This window comes from Gossypium hirsutum, chromosome A02 (assembly GCF_007990345.1).
Source record: "Gossypium hirsutum isolate 1008001.06 chromosome A02, Gossypium_hirsutum_v2.1, whole genome shotgun sequence".
Taxonomy (NCBI): domain Eukaryota; kingdom Viridiplantae; phylum Streptophyta; class Magnoliopsida; order Malvales; family Malvaceae; genus Gossypium; species Gossypium hirsutum.
Window position 1 is genome coordinate 41,297,579 of NC_053425.1, and position 14,394 is coordinate 41,311,972.

Sequence of the window (14,394 nt, forward strand, 5' to 3'; positions counted from 1 at the left end):
GAAATTCATTATAAATTAACCAGAGATAATTAGAAGTCATGCCATATATGTATAGATTCCTTTTTGAGTCTAGTTTCAATAGAAACCAACTGCATAAGTATTGAATCCCTGTACAAGGATATATCTAAGTCGTAATGCATGAAGGTTAGAGTAGTCGAACCCTGAATCAGGGTAGACTTTAACTAATAAACTGTACTAATTGGCTTGACCAAAACTTCTAGAAAAAATTTGTAGATGTATGTATGAGTCTAGTTTCAGGAAAAATTTACAAAACTGGTTTTCGAGTGTTGAAACTCAAGATATGATTTTTAAGGCGACAATGACGCAGTTAACCAGCTAGTCTGGAAATTTTTAAATGGACTGTGAAAATAAGTGAATTTAGTCTGTGAACCCCTCGTGTCCGACTCCGGCAACGGTCTCGGGTACGGGGTGTTACAATAATAGTTAGTCTAGGTTTGATCTTCATTATAAATATTTATTACTTGTTACGAATCACGCGATCAAGTTTTTGGCACCGTTGCAGCGGAACTAAAATATTAGGAATGCTAAATTTTTGTTACTTTATCCATTTATTTTTCTTGTAATTTAATTTAATTTAATTATTTTTATTATTTATTAATTTACTTTTTCCTTCTCTTGGCAGGTTTTTATAGTTTATGACTAGAAGAAACCCGTCAGGACCATTACTTTTTGACGAAGAAATCGATCGTACAGTTCGTAGAAACTAAAGAGAAATAAAGTGCAGCTTAAGATACACGGAGAACGAGCAAGAAGAAAATACTCAACCCCCAACCGAAGAGATGGCTAAAAACCAAGGCAATCAGCTACCTCCTGCAATTGTGGCTAATCAAAATCCTGCTCCACGCACTATGTATGATTATGCTAAACCTTCTTTAACAGGAACTGAGTCTAGCATAGTTAGACCCACTGTAGCTGCAAATACTTTTGAACTGAAACCTAACACAATTCAAATGATACAATAGTTTGTTCAGTTTGATGGTTTGCAGGATGAAGATCCCAACGCTCACTTAGCAAACTTTTTGGAATTTTGCGATACATTTAAAATCAATGGCGTTTCTGATGATGCCATTCATCTTCGATTATTTCCTTTTTCATTAAGGAACAAAGCTAAACAGTGGTTGAACTCATTACCACGAGGGTCAATTACTACTTGGGAGCAAATGATCGAAAATTTTTTACTAAAATACTTTCCGCCGGCTAAAACTGCTAAATTACGCAATGATATCTCTTCTATTGTGCAGATGGATTTAGAAACACTTTACGATGCATGGGAGAGATAAAAGGACTTACTGAGAAAGTGCCCTCACCATGGGTTACCACTTTGGCTTCAAGTACAAACATTCCACAATGGTTTGAATCCCTCGACTCGGCAAATGGTTGACGCGGCTACTGGCGGAACCATCAACAATAAAACATCAGAAGATGCCTATGAGTTTATAGAGGAGATGTCACTGAATAATTATCAATGGTAAGTTATGAGGACAAAGCCAACGAAAGCAGCTGACGTTTATAACGTTGACTCAGTTACTATGCTGTCAAATCAGGTAGAACTTCTCAATAAAATGATTGATGGTTTACTTGGTTCTACGCATGTACATCCAGTAATGAGGTGTGACTCAAGCGGAGGAGGTGTGCATACATGATAAACGCCAAATTATACATATCTATACCCCAAATACTTAGCATATTTATGGATGTTTATTACTAGATTTGTGGATTTTGGTGGTCTTGATCCGGTTATTTCATGTTTTGTACTCAGGAGAGTAACAAGAGTCGAAAGGAGCCAAAACCGAGCTAAAAAGGGACAAAAAGGGACCAAATCGAGAAGATGACACGGCCTAAGCCTTGCCACACGGGCAAATCACACGCTCGTGGCCTTCGAGGTTGTCGACCAAGGTTGTCACGGTTCACACAACCTAGCCATTGAGCCCACACAGTCGTGTGCAATTCAACAGATCGAACACGGTCGTGGCACACGAGCGTGTCCCTTTTTCAAAGAGTTGTATTTTACACGGAAAAAAGGTACTTAGGGAGGAAGAAAGCCAATCCAAAGCCTATATAAACACCCAATGTGTGACCTAGAAGAAGGCCGCTCTTTCCAGAACTTTTCTGGAATACAGTACCACACACCGGGAATTACTTGAAGAAAGCTAGACGATTCATCTCAAAAGCTGGAGCTACTCCAAGATTGAAGATCTCTCTCAGAATTCCTTCAGGGGTTTTAGAGTTTTCTTTATGTTTTGTTATTTTCATACTTTTGAGATGTACTTTTATTTTATTATGAACTAAACCCCTTAGATACCTAAGGGGGATAAAACCTATGATGGATCTTGTTATTATTATCTGAACTGTATGATAAATACTTGATTTGTTCTTAATTATGTGTTCTTAATGCTTGAGTTAATATTCTGGGTATTAATTCATAATTTGATGTGCTTATGCAGAGGAGGAATAGACCCTGCCTAAGAGTAGATTTGGCATAATTAAGTGGAGTTGATCAAACGCCTAAAAATAGGGTTATGAGATTTTGCCAGATTAAGGTGAAACCTAATAAGAGGATCTATAGATTGAGTTAATGCAATCCTAGAGTGTTAATTAGAGAAAAGTCTCTGTTATTTAATCTAGGGATTAGACGTTATTAGACTTGAATAGGGATAATAACTTAACTTAGGGATCTCTACGGATCAAGTCAGGTGAATAAATCGTCCGGTTCAGAGTCAGATAACAAGTGAAATCTAGGTGGATTCCTCCTTGGGTGTCGTCTTTATCAATTGCTTTTCTTTAAGTCTTTTTCCCAATTTTCTCTTTCCTTTAATTAAATCGTTTAATTAGTTTAGATAATTAGTTTAATAAACAAACCCTTTTATTCCTAGGCTAGATAATAAAAAGATAGTTATTACTAGTACTTTTGGTTCCCTTGGGTACGATATCCTGTTACTATACTATAGTTCGATAGGTGCGCTTGCCTTTTCGTCGTGATAATAGTTAGTCTAGGTTCGATCTTAATTATAAATATTTATTACTTGTTACGAATCACGCGATCAACTTTTGGCACCGTTGCCAGGGAACTGAAATATTAGGAACACTAAATTTTTATTACTTTAGCCATTTATTTTTCTTGCGATTTTATTTTATTTTATTATTTATTAATTTACTTTTTCTCTCTTGGCAGGTTTTTATAGTTTATGACTAGAAGAAACCCGTCAGGACCATTACTATTTGACGAAGAAATCGATCGCACAATTCGTAAAAATCAAAGAGAAATAAGGCGTAGTTTACGCTACACGGAGAACAAGCGAGAAGACGATACTCAAACCCCAACCGAAGAGATGGCCGAAAATCCAGCCGATCAGCTGCCTCCTGCAATTGCAGCTAATCCAAATCCTTCTCCACGTACTATGTATGACTATGCTAAACCTTCTTTAACAGGAATTGAGTCTAGTATAGTTAGACTTGCTATTGCTGTGAATAATTTCAAACTCAAACCTAACACAATTCAGATGATATAGTAGTTTGTTCAGTTTGATGGTTTGCAGGATGAGGATCCAAACATGCACTTGGCAAATTTTCTTGAACTTTGCGATACATTCAAAATCAATGGCGTTTCTGATGATTCCATTCGTCTTCGGTTATTTCCCTTTTCACTAAGAAACAAAGCTAAACAGTGGTTGAACTCATTACCACGAGGGTCTATCACTACTTGGGAACAAATGACCGAGAAGTTTTTACTAAAATATTTTCTGCCGGCTGAAACGGCTAAATTGCGTAATGATATCTCTTCTTTTGTGCAAATGGATTTAGAAACACTTTATGATGCGTGGGAGAGATACAAGAACTTACTGAGAAGGTGCCCTCACCATGGGTTACCGCTTTGGCTGCAAATTCAAACGTTTTACAATGGTGTGAATCCTTCGACAAGACAAATGATTGACGCAGCTGCTGGTGGAACCATCAACAATAAAACACCAGAAGATGCCTATGAATTCATAAAGGAGATGTAATTGAACAACTATCAGTGGCAAGTTATGAAGACAAAGCCAACGAAAATAGATGGCATCTATAACATCGATTCAGTCACCATGCTTTCAAATCAGGTAGAACTTCTCAATAAAAATATTGATATTTTTCTTGGTTCTACACAGGTACATCCAGTAATGATGTGTGACTCAAGCGGAGGAGGTGTGCATACAGAATATCAATCCTTCAATCCCACAACTGAAGAGGAACAAGTCAACTATAGGGCAATAATAACTTTAGATCTCAAAATAACCCATACAGTAATACCTATAATGCAGGTTGGAGGAACCACCCAAATTTCTCTTGGGGTGGTCAAGGGAATCAAAAGCCACAAAATTCTCAGGATTTTCAACAGCCACCTTATCAACAGGAGAAATAACCAAACCTTGAAGAGATTCTTTCTAAATTCATCTCGGTGTCAGAAACTCGTTTCAAAAATACCGAGACAGCACTTAAGAATCAACAAGCATCGATCCAAGGACTCGAAACTCAGGCAGGCCAGCTGTCCAAACTAATCTCTGAATGACCACAAGGTAGCCTACCAAGTAATACTAAACCTAATCCGAGGCACACCTCAATGCAATTAGCACTCAAGATAAGGAAGGATTCATTGCACCCGAGCCAGAAATATAGCAAGACAACGCCATGAACAAATGACTAGAAGAGGTAAACAATAATGATCCCAAATAGGTAAGTACAACTCATGAACCTCGTGTGCCATATCCTAAAGTGAAGACAAAAGACAGAACAAAAGAACAATTTGATAAGTTTGTCAAACTCTTAAAGAAATTACATGTGACAGCCCAAAATTGACCCTAGTCAGGAAGTGGTTTCGGGACCAGAAAACCGAGTTATAAAAATAATTGATTTCCATATTCTATGCTTATTATGTGTGTACATGAGTATGTGGAAGTTTCATTCTCCAATTTTGCCAATTGCATGAGAAATTATTAAATAGGGATTGATATGAGACATGGTGAAAATATGATAGGCTAATTTAAAATGGTCTATTAATGCATGTTGTGAAAATGATGGGTTTGCATGTCAAATTACCCAAAATTTGAGCTAGTGGTTGGCCATGCTATGGGTGGAAACATGTTGGGAACATGTTGGCCTAGTGAGGTATGTAGGAAAAAAATAAAATAAGGGGCATGGGCATAAAATAATGAAAAGGAGTATGATGAATACAAAAAAAAAGGGTGTGTAGTTGTTTCCCCCCCCCCATTGCCGTGAGCTAAAGAAAAGAAAGGAGAAAATTTTTGTTCATCCTTTCTCATCTTCATTTAGCTGAAACTAGAAAGAAAAAAACAAAGAAAAAAAAATGCTCATCCTTTGGTTCATCCTTGGCCAAAAATTTTAAGGAGGAAGGAAGAAGAAAGGTTGAAGAGGTTCGGCCATGCATGTAGCTAGGCTAAGGTATGTTTGATGATGTTCCATGAGATGCATGCATGTTTTAGTTGTTAGCTTGAGTTCTACCTAGCCCATGGTCTAAATCTTGCTATGTGATGGAAATGACACTCGGCCATGGATGCATCATTCTTGGTTGATGTTTGATGTTGTGGTGATGAGGCATGAGGATGAGTTAAGATTCGGCCTAGGTGGAATTTGTGTTAATGCCATTGCATGCTAAATATGAAGCTTGTTAATGATGCATGTGATGGTGGCTTGATGATTCTTGAACCTCCTTTTTAGCATTTTTGAGTGAGCACATATGTGCATTGGTTGCTAAATGGAGAAGAATCGGCTAGCAAGTTGTGTGCTAAGGCCGAATATAACTTTTGCATGTTAATGAGCAATGCATGTGTTAAATTGATGGAAAGGGAGAGGATGCTTTACTAGTGTGTATATGTGTGTATTAGCCAAGTTTTGAACTTGAAACAAAAGGGTGTTTAGTCAATACAAGTGACCATACTTGTAGAATGTATTAAGTGTTGAAATCGGCCCCAAAATAGACATGCATATTCGGCCAAGGGGGAAAAATTAGCTAAAATGTTGAGTTTGATTCATGATTCCGTACATATGTGACTTTAATGTCAATGTATAAATATGGGCTAAGTGCCTTGTGTTCCTCTTTTCGATGCTCAAATGATTAAATCAATTTATTTGTTTAATTAAGCTCAAGAGCAAAGGGGAACTAAATCCGATAAAGGGAAGGAAAAAAGTGGTCGAATAGCTATCGGAATCGTTCGACAACACCCGAGGTAAGTTCTTGAGTAAAAGAGCTTAAATTATGATGTGATTAGATCATGTTTTAAGCAAATTAAAATCATGCTCTTTGTGTGGCTATTGAGCCAAATTTGCAAGAATGATAAATGTCTTGTGTTTGAGTTTTGCTAACGAAAATGAAATACGAATGGGCCATGATTTATTGTTAAATGTGCATGGTTATTTGAATGATGTCCGGGCTAAGTCCCGAAGGCTTGTGCTAAGTGACAATATCCGGACTAAGATCCGAAGGCATTTATGCGAGATACTAATTCCGGGCTAAGCCCGAAGGCATTTGTGCGAGATACTAATTCCGGGCTAAGCCCGAAGGCATTTGTGCGAGATACTAATTCTGGGGCATTTGTGTGAGATACTAAGTCCGGGCTAAGCCCGACGGTATTTGTGCGAGATACTAATTCCGGGCTAAGCCCGAAGGCATTTGTGCGAGTTACTAAATCCGGGTTAAGTCCCGAAGGCATTTGTGCGAATTACTATAACCGGGCTATGTCCCGAAGGCATTTGAACGAGGAGCTGTATCCGGTTAAATTCCGAAGGTACGTGATTTGGGAATGAATGAACTTGCTGTAAAATTCCAGTTAATACTCTCGAAACATCCCAACATTGAGGTATGTTTCGTATGTGCTTGAATTTAGTTGAGCCCTTACAAATAAGTATTCGCTCAGTTGATAAACGAGCTACTGGCCTTTGGCTGAGTTGAACTTTTGTGTATGTACATAAGGGTTGATAATGTGAAGCAAGTACGATATCGTAAATTTGTGCATATGAAATTATCCGTTTAGCTATATGAATGCTATACTTTTGTTGTGATGGAATTCCTTGCTCAAAACTTACTAAGCATAAATTGCTTACTCCGTTTCATTGCTCCTCTGTTTTATAGATTTGGTTCTCCAGCTATCGGACTCGGGATCTTGAGGTCAAATTCGCCCACACTATCAAAGCCCCCTTTTGGTACAATTTTGGTTGAACTTCGAAATGGCATGTATAGGACTACCCGTTTGTTGTGGGTCGTGGACCCTTTGGACTTGTATAGATTTTGGATAGCCATGCGAAAATGGCTTATATGTGTTTGAGTATATTGTTATAATCATTTGGTGTGGATATGCTTGACAAGGATTGGCCATGGGGATGGTTAATCACTTTCATAAATTGTGCTATTTATGCAAAAAGGGCTAGTTGAATCATGGAAACCATGAAATAGGTAAAGTCCACCTTAAAGGCAGATGCTGACAGCAGCAGTGATGCAGATTTGGAAAATCACTAAAAATAGTAGGAAGGGAATTAAATAGTGAATAAATTATGTAAAAAAACCTTGATGAATCTACTTTCATAGGAAAGTAACGAAACAATCATACGGACAGTATGTTAAGAGATATTCAGGTTCTCGTGAGACAGGGCCAGAACGGTTTCTGGATTTCCTGTTCCGACTTTGGAAATTCATTATAAATTAACCAGAGATAATTAGGAGTCATACCATATATGGATAGATTCCTCTCTGAGTCTAGTTTCTATAGAAACAAACGGCATCAGTATTGAAGCCCTGTACAGGGAGATATCCAAGTCGTAATGCGCAAAGGTCAGGGTAGTCGATCCCTGTAACATGGGAGACTTTGACTAATAAACTGTACTAATTGGCCCAACCAAAAATTCTAGAAAAAAATATGTAGATGTAAATATGAGTCTAGTTTCAGGGAAAATTTACGTAACTGGATTCCGAGTTGTGAAACTCAAGATATGATTTTTAAAGCGACTAGTACGCAGATTGGCAGTGTCTGGGAAATTTTTTTTATAAGGGGCTTAAAGTCTGTTAATACCTCGTGTTCGACTCCGGTGTCGGTCTCGGGTTCGGGGTGTTACATTTGATTGGTATCAGAGCTACGGTTTAGTCGATTCTAGGACTACCGTAATGCGTTGGGTCTAGCTATACATGCCATTTTATGTGATTACTTGATAGTGTGGTGATTTCTGACAATTGTAAATGTGTTTATTTATAGTAATGGATCCCGATCCCGACCGAGAGGTAGCTGATGATCTTGAGAGTGTAGCGCCTGCTCCCGCACAAGGGACAGCGCCGGCGGACTCTCAACCTAATGCTAGTAACCCGAATGATGAAGCTAGACAAGCTTTTTATAGCGTGATGAATGATTGGTTCAACCAATACATTCGAACTAATACGGCTGTCCCACAACCTCCATTCCCAACTAATACCACCCCCGCACCTACAATACCTCCGGTAACTGACCAAATAAGGTCAAATAAGCCCCCAGTTGACAGAATTCGAAAACATGGGGCTACTGAATTTAAGGCTACGGATAGCGACGATGCCGAGCAAGCTAAATTTTGGTTGGACAACACTATCCGGGTACTCGATGAGCTATCTTGTACACCCGATGAATTGCTAAAGTGTACTATCTCCTTGCTACGTGATTCTGCCTACTATTGGTGGAGTACTCTGACTTCTGTTGTGCCCCGAGAGCAAGTAACTTGGGAGTTTTTCCAAACTGAGTTTCGGAAAAAGTATATCAGTCAGAGATTTGTTGATCAAAAACGGAAGGAATTTCTTGAGCTTAAGCAAGGTTCCATGTCAGTTACTGATTACGAGCGAAAATTTGTTAGACTTAGTAGATACGCTCGGGAATGTGTTTCATCCGAGGCTATCATGTGTAAACGCTTCGAGGATGGGCTGAATGAAGATATAAAAATGTTCGTTGGCGTTCTTGAAATACGAGAGTTCGTAGTACTGGTCGAGCGAGCTTGTAAAGCCGAAGAGCTTATAAAAGAAAAACAAAAAGTTGATGTGGGAACTGGAGAGTTTCGTAAAAGATCTTCGGGAAAGTCTCTTCAACAGGCATCGAAGAAATTTCGAGATGATGCGGGCCAGTTTAGAGGCACTTCGGGCCTTTTTAGACGAGATCGTGATCGACCCCCTGTGGGTACACGAGGCACTTCGGTCACCAGTGTTGGGAATGAACGTCGAGACAGAACGAAATGTCGATATTGCGGTAAATGGCATTCGTGGAGTTGTAGATTCCCTGACCGCTCCTGTTACAAGTGCGGATCAGTTGACCACTTCATTAAAGATTGCCCGAGGTTGTCTGAACAGAATGTAAATCAGAGTGGGAAACCGGGTGCTACCACTGCTCGAGGTAGACCATCTGGAAATACGGGCAATGCTGGTGGTGGTCAGAGAGGATCTAGAGATGCTACGACCAGATCCGAGGCTCGTGCACCTACTAGAGCTTATGCTATACGTGCCCGCGAGGATGCTTCGTCGCCTGATGTTATTACCGGTACTTTTACACTCTTTGATACTAATGTAATTGCTTTGATTGACCCCGGTTCTACTCATTCTTACATATGTGAAACCTTAGCATCCAGTAAGACTTTACCTATTGAGTCTACTGAGTTCGTAATTCGGGTGTCAAACCCCTTGGGTCGTTACGTGCTTGTCGACAAAGTGTGTAAGAAATGTCCCCTAGAAATTCGAGGTTCCTGTTTTCCGGCGGACTTGATGCTTTTGCCGTTTGATGAATTTGATGTTATTCTTGGTTTGGATTGGTTGACCGCGCATGATGCGGTTGTGAATTGCAAAAGCAAGACTATTGATTTGAGGTGCGCAAATAACGAAGTAATCCGAGTTGAGTCTACGGACTTGGAGGGGATGCCAGCTGTAATATTAGCAATGTTGGCCCAGAAATATGTAAGAAAAGGGTGCGAAGCATACCTTGCGTATGTACTGGATGACAAAGAATTAGACAAGAAACCCGAATCTGTGCCGGTGGTTTGTGAATACCTGGATGTTTTTCCTGAAGAATTACCGGGTTTACCACCTATTCGGGAGGTAGAGTTTGGTATTGAGCTTGTACCTGGGACTACGCCGATTTCGATAGCTCCGTATCGTATGGCACCAACCGAGTTAAAAGAGTTGAAAGCTCAGTTGCAAGAATTGACGGATAGAGGTTTTGCTCGACCAAGTTTCTCACCTTGGGGTGCACCAGTATTGTTCGTGAAAAAGAAGGACGAAACCATGAGGTTGTGCATTGACTATCGTCAACTGAATAAAGTGACGATAAAGAACAAATATTCGTTACCGCGTATCGATGATTTGTTCGACCAACTGAAGGGAGCCTCAATGTTCTCAAAAATAGATTTGAGATCGGGCTATTATCAGTCGCGAATTCGAGATTCGGACATACCCAAAACTGCCTTCAGAACGAGATATGGTCACTACGAGTTCTTAGTGATGCCGTTTGGGCTCACTAATGCCCCTGCGGTATTTATGGATTTGATGAATCGGATCTTCAGACCATATTTGGATCGGTTCATAGTTGTGTTCATTGATGACATCTTGGTCTATTCAAGAGATGAGACCGAACATGCTGAGCATCTGAGGCTAGTGTTGCAAATTTTGCGGGATAAGCAGTTATATGCTAAGTTCAGTAAGTGTGAGTTCTGGTTAAGAGAGGTTAGCTTCTTGGGTCATGTGGTATCCGCATCGGGTATTCGAGCTGACCCGAGCAAAATTTCAGCCATACTTAACTGGAAGCCTCCAAGAAATATTATCGAAGTTCGGAGCTTCCTGGGACTCGCCGGTTATTACCGACGATTTGTCCAAGGTTTCTCGATGATAGCCACACCAATGACGAAGCTACTTCAAAAGGATGTTAAGTTCGAATGGACGGAGAAATGTCAGAAAAGTTTTGATCAACTAAAAACTTATTTGACTGAAGCTCCAATTTTAGTGCAACCCGAATCAGGCAAAGAGTTTGTCATTTATAGTGACGCATCCCTACTTGGGTTGGGTTGCGTATTGATGCAAGAAGGTCGAGTTGTGGCCTATGCGTCGAGACAATTAAAGCCACATGAGAAAAATTATCCGACCCATGATCTTGAACTAGCTGCCATCGTATTTGCTTTAAAAATATGGCGAAATTACTTATTTGGTGAAAAGTGCCATGTATTTTCGGATCACAAAAGTCTCAAATATTTGATGACTCAAAGAGACTTAAATCTGCGACAAAGACGTTGGCTTGAGTTGTTGAAAGATTACGAGCTTGTCATTGATTACCACCCGGGGAAGGCTAATGTGGTTGCGGACGCCTTAAGCCGGAAGTCATTGGTTGCTTTACGAGCAATGAATGTGCATTTGTCTGTTCTACCTGACAATGTGTTAGTTGCTGAATTAAAAGCCAAACCATTATTGATTCATCAAATTCGTGAAGCCCAGAAAGTTGATGATGAATTGGTTGCAAAACGGGCTGAGTGTGCTCCGAACAAGGAATCGGAGTTTCAAATTGATGATGATGATTGTTTGAGGTTCAGAAGTCGTTTGTGTGTTCCAAGGAGTTCGAAACTCATTTCGATGATTCTGAACGAAGCCCATTGTAGCCGAATGTCAAGTCACCCGGGGAGTACGAAAATGTACAACGATTTGAAACGTTGGTTTTGGTGGCATGGTATGAAACGAGACATCTCCGACCTTGTTTCGAGATGTTTAATATGTCAACAAGTGAAAGCGGAACATCAAGTGCCTTCAGGATTACTTCAGCCGATCATGATACCCGAGTGGAAATGGGATCGAGTCACAATGGACTTTGTGTCCGGACTGCCATTGTCAACAAGAAAGAAGGATGCGATTTGGGTTGTTGTCGATAGACTGACTAAGTCGGCTCACTTTATCCCCGTGTGTATGGATTTTTCATTGGATAGACTAGTTGAATTGTACGTTTCTCAGATTGTGAGATTACACGGGGTACCTATTTCTATCGTGTCGGATAGAGATCCGAGATTCACCTCGCGATTTTGGAGGAAATTGCAAGAAGCTTTGGGTACCAAGCTGCATTTTAGCACTGCTTTTCATCCCCAAACCGATGGTCAATCTGAGCGGATAATTCAGATACTTGAGGATATGTTGAGATGTTGCATCCTCGAGTTCAGTGGTTCATGGGAACGGTATTTACCTTTGATTGAATTCGCTTACAATAATAGTTTTCAATCAAGTATTAAGATGGCACCTTACGAGGCTTTGTACGGTCGTAAATGCCGTACACCATTGTTTTGGACCGAGCTCGGTGAAAGTAAAATTTTCGGAGTTGATTTGATTAAGGATGCCGAACAGAAAGTAAAGGTAATCCGTGAAAGTCTGAAAGCAGCCACAGATCGTCAAAAATCGTATGCGGATTTGAAACGAAAGGACATTGAATATCAGGTGGGAGATAAAGTGTTCCTTAAAGTTTCGCCTTGGAAAAAGGTACTCAGGTTTGGCCGTAAGGGCAAGTTGAGCCCGAGATTCATTGGGCCGTACGAAATCTCCGAACGAGTTTGTTCGGTTGCGTATAGATTGATTTTGCCCCCTGAGCTTGAAAAGATTCACGACGTCTTTCATGTTTCGATGCTTCGACGCTATCAATCTGATCCATCGCACATAATTAGCCCATCAGAGGTTGAAATTCAAGCCGATATGAGTTATGAAAAAGAACCGATGCGTGTCCTAGCTCGTGAAGTGAAAGAGTTGCGAAACAAAAGGGTTCCGTTAGTTAAGGTGTTATGGCTCAAACACGGGATCGAGGAACCTACTTGGGAAACCGAGAGCTCAATGAAAGAACGATACCCAAACCTATTTACCGGTAAGATTTTCGGGGACGAAAATTTCTTAAGTGGGGGAGAGTTGTGACAGCCCAAAATTGACCCTAGTCGGGAAGTGGTTTCGGGACCACAAAACCGAGTTATAAAAATAATTGATTTCCATATTCTATGCTTATTATGTGTGTACATGAGTATGTGGAAGTTTCATTCTCCAATTTTGCCAATTGCATGAGAAATTATTAAATAGGGATTGATATGAGACATGGTGAAAATATGATAGGCTAATTTAAAATGGTCTATTAATGCATGTTGTGAAAATGATGGGTTTGCATGTCAAATTACCCAAAATTTGAGCTAGTGGTTGGCCATGCTATGGGTGGAAACATGTTGGGAACATGTTGGCCTAGTGAGGTATGTAGGAAAAAAATAAAATAAGGGGCATGGGCATAAAATAATGAAAAGGAGTATGATGAATACAAAAAAAAATGTGTGTGTAGTTGTTTTCCCCCCCCATTGCCTTGAGCTAAAGAAAAGAAAGGAGAAAATTTTTGTTCATCCTTTCTCATCTTCATTTAGCTGAAACTAGAAAGAAAAAAACAAAGAAAAAAAAATGCTCATCCTTTGGTTCATCCTTGGCCAAAAATTTTAAGGAGGAAGGAAGAAGAAAGGTTGAAGAGGTTCGGCCATGCATGTAGCTAGGCTAAGGTATGTTTGATGATGTTCCATGAGATGCATGCATGTTTTAGTTGTTAGCTTGAGTTCTACCTAGCCCATGGTCTAAATCTTGCTATGTGATGGAAATGACACTCGGCCATGGATGCATCATTCTTGGTTGATGTTTGATGTTGTGGTGATGAGGCATGAGGATGAGTTAAGATTCGGCCTAGGTGGAATTTGTGTTAATGCCATTGCATGCTAAATATGAAGCTTGTTAATGATGCATGTGATGGTGGCTTGATGATTCTTGAACCTCCTTTTTAGCATTTTGAGTGAGCACATATGTGCATTGGTTGCTAAATGGAGAAGAATCGGCTAGCAAGTTGTGTGCTAAGGCCGAATATAACTTTTGCATGTTAATGAGCAATGCATGTGTTAAATTGATGGAAAGGGAGAGGATGCTTTACTAGTGTGTATATGTGTGTATTAGCCAAGTTTTGAACTTGAAACAAAAGGGTGTTTAGTCAATACAAGTGACCATACTTGTAGAATGTATTAAGTGTTGAAATCGGCCCCAAAATAGACATGCATATTCGGCCAAGGGGGAAAAATTAGCTAAAATGTTGAGTTTGATTCATGATTCCGTACATATGTGACTTTAATGTCTAATGTATAAATATGGGCTAAGTGCCTTGTGTTCCTCTTTTCGATGCTCAAATGATTAAATCAATTTATTTGTTTAATTAAGCTCAAGAGCAAAGGGGAACTAAATCCGATAAAGGGAAGGAAAAAAGTGGTCGAATAGCTATCGGAATCGTTCGACAACACCCGAGGTAAGTTCTTGAGTAAAAGAGCTTAAATTATGATGTGATTAGATCATGTTTTAAGCAA

The 14,394-nt window shown here is 39.7% G+C and overlaps 2 non-coding genes across 2 annotated transcripts; both read right to left on the minus strand.

Annotated features, from left to right (window-relative positions):
- Positions 1-1,229: 1,229 nt before the first annotated feature.
- Positions 1,230-1,336, minus strand: LOC121217520 (small nucleolar RNA R71). The gene has a single exon (XR_005913612.1). It is a non-coding gene; the product is annotated as a small nucleolar RNA R71 (small nucleolar RNA).
- Positions 1,337-3,779: 2,443 nt separating this feature from the next.
- Positions 3,780-3,886, minus strand: LOC121217373 (small nucleolar RNA R71). Its single transcript, XR_005913468.1, has one exon. It is a non-coding gene; the product is annotated as a small nucleolar RNA R71 (small nucleolar RNA).
- Positions 3,887-14,394: the final 10,508 nt, after the last annotated feature.